The 12,387-nt window shown below is 42.2% G+C and overlaps 2 protein-coding genes across 4 annotated transcripts in view; one reads left to right on the forward strand and one right to left on the reverse strand.

The window, feature by feature from the left end:
- RPRD1A (regulation of nuclear pre-mRNA domain containing 1A) overlaps nt 1-12,387 on the reverse strand; it is a 1,137,547-nt gene that overhangs the window by 288,422 nt on the left and 836,738 nt on the right. The window lies entirely within an intron of this gene.
- Nucleotides 1-12,387, forward strand: part of FHOD3 (formin homology 2 domain containing 3) — a 514,974-nt gene that overhangs the window by 56,276 nt on the left and 446,311 nt on the right. The gene's annotated exons all lie outside the window — the stretch shown is intronic.

The following is a 12,387-nucleotide window of genomic DNA, read 5'->3' on the forward strand; positions in this document are numbered from 1 at the left end:
ATTGTGGTGCTATTGTGAATGGGATTGTTTTTGAAATGTCTATTTCTTCTCTATCATTATTTGTATATAAGGCCATTGACTGTCAATTTTTTAGGCTGCCACTTTGCTATATGAATCTATTATTTCTAGGAACTTTTTAGTAGAGTCTTAAAGGTTTGTTTGTTTGTTTGTTTTTGGGTCACACCCAGCAGTGCTCAGGAGTTACTCCCAGCTCTACGCTCAGAAATCGCTCCTGGCAGGCTCGGGGGACCATATGGGACACTGGGATTTGAACCACCGACCTTCTGCATGGAAGGCAAACGCCTTTACCTCCATGCTATCTCTCCGGCCTCTCTTTAAGGTTTCCTAAGTATAGTATCATGTCATCTGCAAACAGTGAGAACTTGACTTATTCCTTTCCTATCTCTATGCACTTGATATCTTTTTATTGTATAATTGCTATGGCAAGTACTCTTGTACTATGTTGAATAGAAGTGGTGAGAGGGGGCAGCTATGCCTTATGCCAGATCTTAGGGGAAAGGCTTTCAGTTTTTCTCCATTGAGTGTAATATTTGCCATGGGCTTGTGGTAAATGGCCTTGGATGTTGAGAAAAGTTCCTCCCATTCCCATCTTGTTGAGAGTTTTTGTCATTAATGAATGGGTGGTGGACCTTATTGAATGCTTTCTTTGCATCTATTGATATGATCATGTGATTTTAATTTTTCCTTTTGTTGATTTGGTTTAGTACATTGATTGACTTGTGTATATTGAACCATCCTTGCATCTCCAGAATGAATCTTACTTGGTCATAGTGTATATCTTTCTCGATGATGTATTGGAGCCTATTTGTTAGGATTTTTGTTGAGGATTTGCATCTGTGCTCATCAGGGATATTGCTCTATAAGTTCTCTTTTTTGTGGCATATCTGCTTTTAGTATTAGGGTGATGTTAGCTTTATAAAACTATTTGGGAGTTTTTCTGTTTCTTCAATTTCCTGGAAGATCCTAAAAAGTATAGGTAGTAGGTTAGGTTCTCTTGGAAGGTTTGTAAGAATTCATAGTGAAACCATATGGGCCTAAGCTTTTGTTTTTGGTAAGACTTTTGATTATCATTCTAATTTCCTCAACAGTGATGGATATGTTCAAATATGCTAGATTATTTTGGTTCAACCTTTGGATATATCTTGGGGTGCTTTTCTTTGGATTTATTTTGGCTGGTACTCTTCGGGCATGTAGGATTTTTGGTTGTGTGTACTCTTTAACTCTGGAAATTTCTCTGAAATGATGTCCTTTATTGTTTATACTTCATGGGGGTTGCAGTGATGTCCTTGATTGTTTATACTTCATGGACATTTTTTTCCTGTGTCTTGGTGATTTTTATGTTATTTCTGTTGAGTTCATTTACAAACATTTCCTGCTGTCTGATCATTTGTTTTGAGACTGTTCTAACCTCTTCTGTTGTATGGCATTGTTTTACATCTCATCTTCCAGCTCACTGGTTCTGTCTTTAGCCACTTTTACTCTGTTGGATAGGCTTTCCAGTGAGGTTTTTATTTTGCCTATCAAGTTTTTTTAGTCCTGTTATTTCAGTTTGAAGTTTTCTTTTTTTCTATTCTCATATTCCCTTGATTCTTGTTTGTGCTTTGTTTGAGTTCTGTGAACATCCTCCATATTTCTTTTCTAAAGTATTTATTTGAGAGGCTAAATAGGTGGATGGTACTTTTTGAGTTATTGGAGCTACCATCTTTGTTCACTGACCCCTGCATTGTTTCCCCATTGTCATGGTTGTAATATAGTGTTTTCTATGTCCCATGCTGGCACTCCTTGGCTAGGAAGAGCATATGGCCATGGAGTGGAGTGGCCATGCTCTACTGGCTCTTTGTCTTGGATTCTCCCCATATGGTTTCCTGAGTCCTACCAGGCTGTGGATATAGAGCTTGAAGCAATCCCTGAACATTGTCAGATGAAACCTCAAACTCCTCCACTCCAAAGAAGAAGAGAATTTAATGATTCGGAATATAGATCAATAGATGCTCTTAAGTCAGATCTATAGAGAACAAAAAAAATAGTAAACACAGAAAAGAACATAATAGGCCTATGGGAAATGAATCTTAAAATATATAAATATTGAATTTGCAGAGTGAGAGAAGATGGAACAGAAGCAATATTTGAAGATATAATGACTAAGATGTTCTGAAAATCTTCAAATGATATCAAGCCACAGTTTCAAGAGGTGCTATAAAACCCAGACAAGATAAACACAAGAAAAATCACACATAAGCACTTCATAATAAAACAGGAAATTTAAGAAAAAGAACATATTAAATTTAGGCAGAGAAAATGAAATTGATTTCAAAAGAATTATCTTCATGAGACTGGAAGATGAAGTTTCAGTAAAACAATATATCTATTGGAATGACATTTTGAGAGTATTCCAAGAAAATATCTGCTAATCTAGAGTTCTAACCGAGAACAATTGTCCTTCTTGAAGATGGTATTATATCAGAACACAAGTAATGACAAAAATAATAGGTAGATTGTACTTCATCAAATCACCCTCAAATCTAGCAGGGGCCCCTTTGTCTTTCCCTTCCAAATCCAACCCCAGTTAATACAAAGCCTGTTCTGCATCTGTTTATAATTATGCCCTGGTTTTCATTGTTCTAGAATCAAGAGTACCATCTAGGTTTTCCTCTTTTCTATCTGCCTTCCTGCCATCTCTTATAGTGTTAGTGCTACTCAAACTCCTCTGTCAAAACTCCTCTCTCCATCTATCACAGTAGTCCAACTCCCTTCTCTGTGTATGCTTTTCCCAGTGAAAACAAGAACAGTAACAAGGGCCAATGCATCCTTGTTCTCACTTCCCTGAATTCTGTCAACCAGTTTTTTTTAAGTATTTTTTAAAGTTTTTTTTTAAAAGTTTCTGAGGATATAAGACGTAACTGCTTTCAAAGTAAACACATTTGTATTTTTTTATATAACACCTATTCTAGATCTTAAAAAATACCCTTGTTACTTCACCTTAAATTACTGATTAAAGCCCTCCAATCTATTGGTTGCCCCAAATAAGCTAAATGGGCTCCAGTGACGTCTAAGATACTTGGAGTATGACTTATTTGAATTGACTAGCAGACTCATCTTCTGATGTCTGTGAAACTGAATGTCACTTACTATTTTTTAAGTATTCAAAATTACAGTTTTAATGAAATGAATAAACTTTTTTATTTGAAAGGGGGAAGCCTTACAACTGGTGCTCATAAGTCTTGGGAACTAGTCTTAGAGTTTCTTGGCTAACAAGACTGGAATTCAATGTAATATCTGGAAGATCTGGTACTGCTTGGTCTCTGTGGTACCTGGATTTATTACCTGGGCCACCATGGCAGTACTTGACAGTACTCAGGGCCCTGCAGAGTCACACGTAGGGGTTTAAGAGATGCCACATGGGTCAGACCTATAATCTGTACTTTTTTCCTAAACCTGCAAAGTGAATCATTCTTATTGTGAAATTGTATATGCACACAGAGAAATACAGGTCAAAGAGCTTGAAGGATAATGAGGTGAATGCCAAGACCTCACTATCCATCTTAGGGAATGACAGTGGTAGTCATTGTATGACCTTGTGCCTTTGCAAGGGCTGCAATGGTGTGCGTGGAAAGGAAGCCCTCAAAAAAGCTGAGTGGCTGAGTCAGGCTCTAGGTAGGTTTCTGGAACAGTCGCGAAGGGAACACGCAGGACTGCTGTTTGGAAAAAATCTTTCCTGACATCTTTTGTTATTTCTTTCCTAACTCTTTTGCTTGCTTTCTAAGTCCTTTCTCATCTCTGCTTCATTTTGAAGAGCCGAGAGCCTCGAAGGAAGCTGCTTCATGACACATTATTTTTTGGGGGAGTGGAAGCAGATGGACTGACTAAGCTATTTCTTTTGCACCACTGCTCCTGAGGTTCTGATCAGTGTGACCAGGTGTGGTCAGAAGGACCAATGCTTGTAGTTGCTATTTTGTTAGTTTCTGTCTTTGAAAGAGCATTTTTTGTATGTGAAGGGTGAGGAGATGATGGAACACACTCAGTGGCTTGCAGCCACAAGTATAGCTTTATCCTTCTGTTACCTTATTTTGGGAGTGAATCTCAGTGGGCTGTACCCCCTTGCTGGTGCTAGAGTGAAGGCAGGTGCTAGTTCATGCTCTGCAGCCACTGAGGACAAGCATGTTGGTGTTCTTGCTTGAAACAGGCAGTTTCAAGTTTAACAGGAACTTTGACGGGGTGAAGTGTGCACCCCTATTCATCCAGGCACTGAGTGTGGTGAGTGTAAACCCCTAAGGGCTTATTGTTTATTTTGGGTGGAAATTTCAAATTGGTAGCCAATGGGACTTGGAGACTGACTTGAAGCAACCAACGTCCAAGCTTGAGACACAAGTGTACGCTTGAGCTGGCAGTTCTAGTTTCAGCAGGGCTGGCTGATAGCTGAAGGGCTGTCCCTCATGTGTCATTAGCCGGTGGGTCATCTGGAGGCTTCATGATCCAGACTGCCTGATTCAGTGAGTGGTAGTTGGCAAGCTGTTGGCATTGGCAGCAGGGGCAACCCGGCACCCTGGAGCCTGGCTAACCCGGGCTTCTTTATGTCGAGGCAGGGATCCAGGAACAACAAAAGGGGATAGACCCTGTGACAAGGAGGTTTCAAGTCTCTGCTATGTCACATCTGCTACTTCATTGGCCAAAATGCAGAGACCAGTAGTAGGGAAGACATAGACCCTTTTGATGGAAGGAGCTGTGGAATCCTCATGCAAGCGGTGTGAATGCTCGGACAGGTGGAACCAATTAAATGACATAAGCAAGTGGCATTTATCTGAGTTTTTCTTTTGTGTGTGTGTGTGTTTTTCCTCTCTTAAGAGTCAGCATATATTTTCGCACTTATGAGCCGTTACCATAATTAGCTTAAAGAATAGCCCTGGTGTATATTTATGGAAAGTTCTGTGAAAATCTATTTCAGGGTTACACACCGATTTTATTGCCCAGACACTGTATTACTGTGAACAGGCTGCCAAGTCCAGATAATCATTAAGCTGCCCCAGTAACATGCCACTTCCTCGGATTAAGGAAAGAAAAGAATCTATAAATCGGGGGCCGGGCGGTGGCGCTGGAGGTAAGGTGCCTGCCTTACCTGCGCTAGCCTAGGAGACGGACCGCGGTTCGATCCCCCGGCGTCCCATATGGTCCCCCAAGCCAGGAGCGACTTCTGAGCGCATAGCCAGGAGTAACCCCTGAGCGTTACCGGGTGTGGCCCAAAAACCAAAAAAAAAAAAAAAAAAAAAAAAAGAATCTATAAATCGAGACGTGACATCAGCCTGGTTTCAGATGTTTTCCTTTTTCCAGCATGGTGACTCTGCCCTTTCTTTTTGTATGTGTACTCCACCCCCCTTGGTAGGAGCATGGAAAGAACCTCAGTGACCTTGTGTAACCTGTCTGCAGGGAGCAGAGGGGCTATATCCCTCTCCAAAGCTCAAGGGCTCATTTCTATGGTTGGTTTTGACCCAGGCCGAATGGCACAAAATCCCAAGGCATTTGGAAGGATCCTGCATGTGCATCCTGATCGCTCCCTTTTCTGCACTCCTACCCAGCCCCCCAGTCCTGGCCACAGGCTTCCAGGCTGCAACTTGATAGGAAATCATCCTGCAGCGCCGCTGTCTGGCCCCTCCACTTCCTTCGCACTGCACTTCTATTACAGTCCTGTAATGTTATCTTCCCACATGGCTCCCTGCTTTGTCTTATGTCCTGAAGTGCCCGGCCATGTCCTGTCCACCAAACTCGAGCCAAGAAAGGAACTCAGGCGACATGCTGCCAGGGGATCGGGGTTGACATGAAAATTGTTGGAGTCAGGAAATTCCAGGGCCCTGAAGTCATCCGGGAAGACATTTGACATAGGAGGCCAAAGGAGAGGATCAGGTTGCCTCTGTGTTAGTAAAAATTGAGGATCCCAGTCAGGAACTGGTCAGGCTGGGAGGTATCTGCAAACTCTGCTTGTCAAACTTGGGAGAGTTCCTTCTAGACCTTTCCAATGGGCGGATTGGGATGAACTCCTACTCCTACCTCTTCTCATGGTGGCTGTGTTCTTTAATGACTGTTTTTAGTGATGGCATACAAGATTCAAGAAAATTCATTGGGGGCTGGAGTGATAACACAGCGGTAGGCATTTGCCTTCCATGCAGCTGACCCGGGATGGACCCAGGTTCGATCCTTGGCATTCCATATGGTTCCCCAAGCCTGCCACCTCAATCAAGAAAATTCATTTAGGGCAATCAATCTTTTTGTTGGGAAAAGTGATTCCTAGAGCCAATTTTCCCAAATATTGAGGGGACAGTTCTATTCCAGGATATCAGTCCAGAAAGGAAGTCCATTTTTTCTATTCCTCAGCTCGTGATGGTTTAAATATGACTCTCACTTGGTTTGGAAGCAGTGAGCTGGCAGGCCCTTGCTAGGTTTCAATGGAGTAGGCAGTATGTGGGTTTCTTTTGTTTTTGTCTTGGGGCCATAATTGGCAGAGTTCAGTGGCTACTCACAGCTCTGTGTTCAAAGTTACTCTGGGCAATACTTAGAGGACCATGTGGTGCTAGGGATTAAGCCCAGAGCATGTAAAGTATGTGCTTAGCCTGTCAAATGCTCTCTAGTCCAGCCTGTTGGTTCTTCAGCCCTGTTGGGATCTTTACTGATGCATTTGCCCCTCTGGCGCTCAAAGGGTATCCTCTCTGCCACATATACTGCCTAAAGGACTACAAAGCTGATGCTCATCTTTTGTGTTTGAACTGAAGAAGTTACTTGCACAAATTGTCCAGCAGCTAATTAGGGGGGCAGGGTGAGAACTCTGGCTTGGGAACTAAAGGTGGCCTTTCTCCTAGTCTAGAAGGTGGATGAAGACAGTTCTTGGGGGATGCTCGGGTATTGGCAGGGTCTGGTTGTAGAGCATTAAGGAATGCAGCCAAGGATGAGCTGTTACATATTCTGATAGCTCTATGGATTTCTCCTACATATTAAGTAAAGCAATCTTTGAGGGGAGGAACATGTATGTGTTTTGTGGGACCCAGTTTGGAGATACACTTTTTTTTAATATTTTATTTAAACACCTTGATTACATACATGATTGTGTTTGGGTTTCAGTCATGTAAAGAACACCACCCATCACCAGTGCAACATTCCCATCACCAATGTTCCAAATATCCCTCCTCCCCACCGACCCCCGCCTGTACTCTAAACAGGCTCTCCATTTCCCTCATACATTCTCATTATTAGGACAGTTCAAAATGTAGTTATTTCTCTAACTAAACCCATCACTCTTTGTGTTGAGCTTCCTGAGGTGAGCTGGAACTTCCGGCTCTTTTCTCTTTTGTGTCTGAAAATTATTATTGCAAGAATGTCTTTCATTTTTCTTAAAACCCATAGATGAGTGAGACCATTCTGTGTTTTTCTCTCTCTCTCTGACTTATTTCACTCAGCATAATAGATTTCGTGTACATCCATGTATAGGAAAATTTCATGACTTCATCTCTCCTGACAGCTGCATAATATTCCATTGTGTATATGTACCACAGTTTCTTTAGCCATTCGTCTGTTGAAGGGCATCTTGGTTGTTTCCAGAGTCTTTCTATGGTAAATAGTGCTGCAATGAATATAGGTATATAGAAGGGGTTTTTGTATTGTATTTTTGTGTTCCTAGGGTATATTCCTAGGAGTGGTATAGCTGGATCATATGGGAGCTCGATTTCCAGTTTTTGGAGGAATCTCCACATTGCTTTCCATAAAGGTTGAACTAGATGGCATTCCCACCAGCAGTGGATAAGAGTTCCTTTCTCTCCACATCCCCGCCAACACTGTTTATTCTCATTCTTTGTGATATGTGCCATTCTCTGTGGTGTGAGGTGGTATCTCATCGTTGTTTTGATTTGCAGGAGATACACTTTTTTTAAAACAGTAGACTATGGAAATGTTAGTTATTTAGATGCTCTGAGTGTGAGGAAGAGAGACCAAACCAGGCAGTTGTGCTAAGGTTGGGACTCTGTTGGGAAAAGGCTGGGAAGATTGTGAGGTTAGGCTGTGAATATGTTGAAACTGGGTGTCCTAAGCATAAACTTGGACATCTGGGGTGGAAATGGTTTAGGCTAGCAAGAGAGGAGCCTCTGCTGCCACTGAAAACAGGTTTCTACTGTTCATCTAGTTAGCTTCACCTCCACTAAGGAGAAGATGAGAATTGGATAGGGATCCTGAGGAGTGAGTGGCCAGAAGAAGCTTCTCATATATCATCCACTTCCTACAATGTATCTCCACTTCAGGAGCCTCAAGTTTATGAACTGGGAGGCCAGAAGATGTGAATGCTGGATCTGGCCCAGGTGGCTCGAAATGGCTGTTAGAGAAATGATCAGGAATGATGCAAATGAGCTGCTCTTATTAAAAGCAAAATGACATAAATGTGTAATCTAATAAGTTATGCTAACAATAAAGGAGCTAGGTTATGGCTAAAGTGGAATATAGCTTAAGTGCTTGGATGTAGATACTGACTTTAATCCCTGGTACTGTGTGGGCCACTAGCACAACCTGATAGAGACCCTGGAGGCTCCCAGGAACCCCTAGATGTGGCCTCTATAAAATGAAATAAGAGACAATGAGAGGAGGGCTGGAACTTCCAGCCCACTTCATGAAGCTCACCACAAAGAGTGGTGAGTGCAGCTATAGAAATAACTACACAGAGAACTACCATAAGCATGTGAATGAATGAGGGAACTGGAAAGCCTGTCTGGAGTACAGGTGGGGTGGATTGGGATGGAGGGAGATTTGGGACATTGGTGGTGGGAATGTTGCACTGGTGATGGGGGTGTTCTTTACATGACCGAAACCTAATCACAATCATATATGTCATCAAGATGTTTAAATAAAGAAAAATTATGGTGGATGGGCTAGGATAGTGGGTAGGGCATTTGCCTTGCACATGACTGAACTGAGTTTGATCTCCTGCCCCCAATATGGCTTGTAAACCCATCCCTGAGCACAGAGCCAGGAGTAAGCCCTGAGTACTGCTGGGTGTGGCCTAAAAACAACAACAAAAAATCATGGTGTACCTCTCCACATCAGCCCTCCTTCCCACTTTGCTTTTTTTGGAGGGATGGTCACACCTGGTGATGCTCAGAGGTTACTCCTGACTCTACACTCAGGAATAAAAAAAAATGAAATAAGAAAAATGCCATAAATAACTCAAAATATCTTTCCTAGTTGTTTTTCTTACATTTTATAGCTATATATACTTTTGAAACTACTTAAAGCTCTTGGGTCTGTGGGGTTAAAATGCGTAGACTGCGCATGACTACACATTTTGTTGCAGGTCCACTCTCAAGGTGAAGGTACTGACCCTCAGATCATTCTGCTGAACACCACTCACAACAGATTTCTCACTTTCAGGCAATTCTATGACTGGGCAGAGCTTGGATGGATCAATGTCTCCAAAAGGCTTGAATGGCAATGGTGGAGAAACAGAAACTCTATTTAAAAGCTTCTTTTCTCTCACCTTCAGTGTTTCCTGGGGCTGAGGCAAAAGAAATTAGTATGCTTATAGGGCCTTCATTATCCCTTTTTTTCTAGTCTGTTGGATTAAAAATAAGCAAAGTGTTGACACTATCAACATAACAGAGCAAGTAAGCACTAGGACTTTATAAGGTCAGTTGGCATTAATAGCAAGGGTGAACTGCCATGGTTACAGCTTTACATATGGTCCCAGTTACTCAGGAGCAGTCCCATTTCTAAAGGAATTTTCCACCTATGGAAATGATCATTCTACCAATGGGATGATAACGTCTGATTTCATTCTGGAGGAGAACCCTGGGCCAGGAACCACCTACAGCAGGAACTCCCTCCTGTTTGTTTCTTCTACAGGCCAGAGGAGGCAGCTTTCCTGTGTGTTCACTCCACACCCATACCACACCACTCAGGGTGTACTGATGATAGTGCAGGGACCTGGGCCCATGTGAGTCCTGGGTTTAAACACTTTCTCTGATCTCGCAAATGCCAGTCAAGAATGCTGTACTCAACACACATCTTAGATGTTGTGAGGAGTGGTTTGTTATTTTTGAACGAAATAAGTGAATCAAATAGGTAACCCCTTCAAATGATTTCACTAGGCGTTTCTTACAAATAATAAAGGACAAATTCCTTTCATTCTGTTGTGGATAATCAGTACTGAGGAGCTGTAGGATTGCTACAAGAATCCGTAGCCTGTAATATGCTGACTAGAGATAAGATGAGTCTGCACTTTTGTTGAAGATAAGAAGCAAAGCATTTCTATTAGAAGAAACTAATTACGTTTGAAACTCTCTTCTAGTGGGAGGATTCTCAGGCATTTTTCTAGATGGCTTAAAGGGGGCCGAAGAGATAGCATGGAGGTAAGGCGTTTGCCTTTCATGCAGGAGGTCATCTGTTCGAATCCTGGCATCCCATCTGGTCCCCCGTGCCTGCCAGGAGCAATTTCTGAGCCTGGAGTCAGGAATAACCCCTGAGCACTGCCGGGTGTGACCCAAAAACCACACACACACAAAAAGTAGCCACACAGTTGCCTCCACATTCCTCTAGCCTGCTGTCATTTTTTGAAGAAGACCCAGAGTGCAGAGGTAGCCTTGTCATATGTGATTTACTACATCTAGATTTACTCATTTTAATCTTTAGTAAAAGGATTGTCCTGTCTTTTTGAATGCATTGATAATTTAAATACAATCCCATGCTGTTGTGGGACAATGGATGCTGGCAGCAGTCTTGTGGGAATCCACACTCCATCTGTCTGGACCTTGGCAGGTTCTAGGCTCTGTATTTTTTATATCGAGGCAGGCCTGAGGGTCATCTTCTTCACCCTTCTCCATATCCCATTGATGAGTGGTCAGTTACAAGAGCCTAATTTAGTTCAGAGTTTGGTCTCTCTTCCCAGGAGTAAAAGAGATGGAGTGACAAGCCTTTGGCATTGCCTTGGCCACTTCAAAACACTCAGATAACACACACTTACATTTTCATGCAATATATTCTCCCATCCTCTGTAAGTCTGTGGGCCTAGAGAGAATGCAGAGAACATAAATTGAGAGAATGTGAATCTAAAACCCAATTGTACTATTTTCCAGATGTTATGTTCAGCAAGTAACTGAGTTTCCTCATTTGTGAAATGGGGATAACCAAAATCTTTCATAAGAATAGATGTGAGGGGGCCGGGGCAATATTGCAGCAGTAGGGCATTTGCCTTGCAGGCGGCTGATCTAGGATGGAACTTGGTTCGATCCCTGGTATCTCATATGGTCCCCCAAGCCAGGAGTGATTTCTGAGCAAAGAGCCAGGAATAACCCCTGAGTGTCACTGGGTGTGGCCCCCCTCAAAAAAAGATCCAAGGACCAGAGAGATAGCACAACGGTAGGGTGTTTGCCTTGTAAGCAGCCAACCCAGGACCAAAGGAGGTTTGAATCCCGGCATCCCATATAGTTCCCTGTGCCTGCCAGAAGCGATTTCTGAGCATAGAGCCAGGAGTAACCCCTGAGCGCCGCTGGGTATGACCCAAAAACCAAACCAAAACAAAACAAAAAGAATAGATGTGAGATCAAGTGTAGATGGTTGGAATTATGCCCAGACATAATTAGTACCATGGAAATATTTGTTAAATATTTTATTTTTATTTATTTGTGGGGAGGGGGTTGGGCCACACCCGGTGGCACTCAGGGTTTACTCCTGGATCTGTACTCAGAGATTGTTTCTGGCAGGCTCTGGGGACCATTTGGGGTGCCAGGAATTGAATCTAGGTCCATCCTAGGTTAGCAAAGCAATGCATGCCCTACTGCTGTGCTATCACTCCAGCCCCTGTTAAATGTTTTAAATATCAGGCTGTTTGAAAAATGGCCTAATATTATCACCCCCTCCCACTCCTGTTTGTGTCTTGGGTATGTTGCCATTGTGATGGGGGAATTGTGACCTCGAGTTAAAAATGTTTATTGAACAAATACTAGGTGAGCTTCTCACTCATCTGTGGAATATAGTCAAAACAAAACAAGGCAAAGGAATAGACAGCATTAAACAATGACAAGCCCTTGGCCTTGGAATGCAGAAGTCAGATTTTCAAGCCATGGGAAGGAAGAGGGGACTTGAAGAGGACTGGAGGTGATACTGGGCCAGTTGTCGAAGACTTGGGCCATTTCGGTGATGGTAAAGATATAGTAACATGGTACTAAAATGGGATGATAAAGTCCCATTTTACTTAAAGTCCCTTTTTACTTAAATTTACTTAAATTTTACTTTTTACTTAACTCAAAACTTAAATGTTAACACTATTATAACTGCTATCTATCTAAAGTATAATAAAATAAATTATTTTTAAAAGTTTACTGAACATCTATATATATATAACCATAT

The sequence above is a fragment of the Suncus etruscus genome, chromosome 3, assembly GCF_024139225.1.
Source record: "Suncus etruscus isolate mSunEtr1 chromosome 3, mSunEtr1.pri.cur, whole genome shotgun sequence".
Lineage (NCBI taxonomy): Eukaryota > Metazoa > Chordata > Mammalia > Eulipotyphla > Soricidae > Suncus > Suncus etruscus.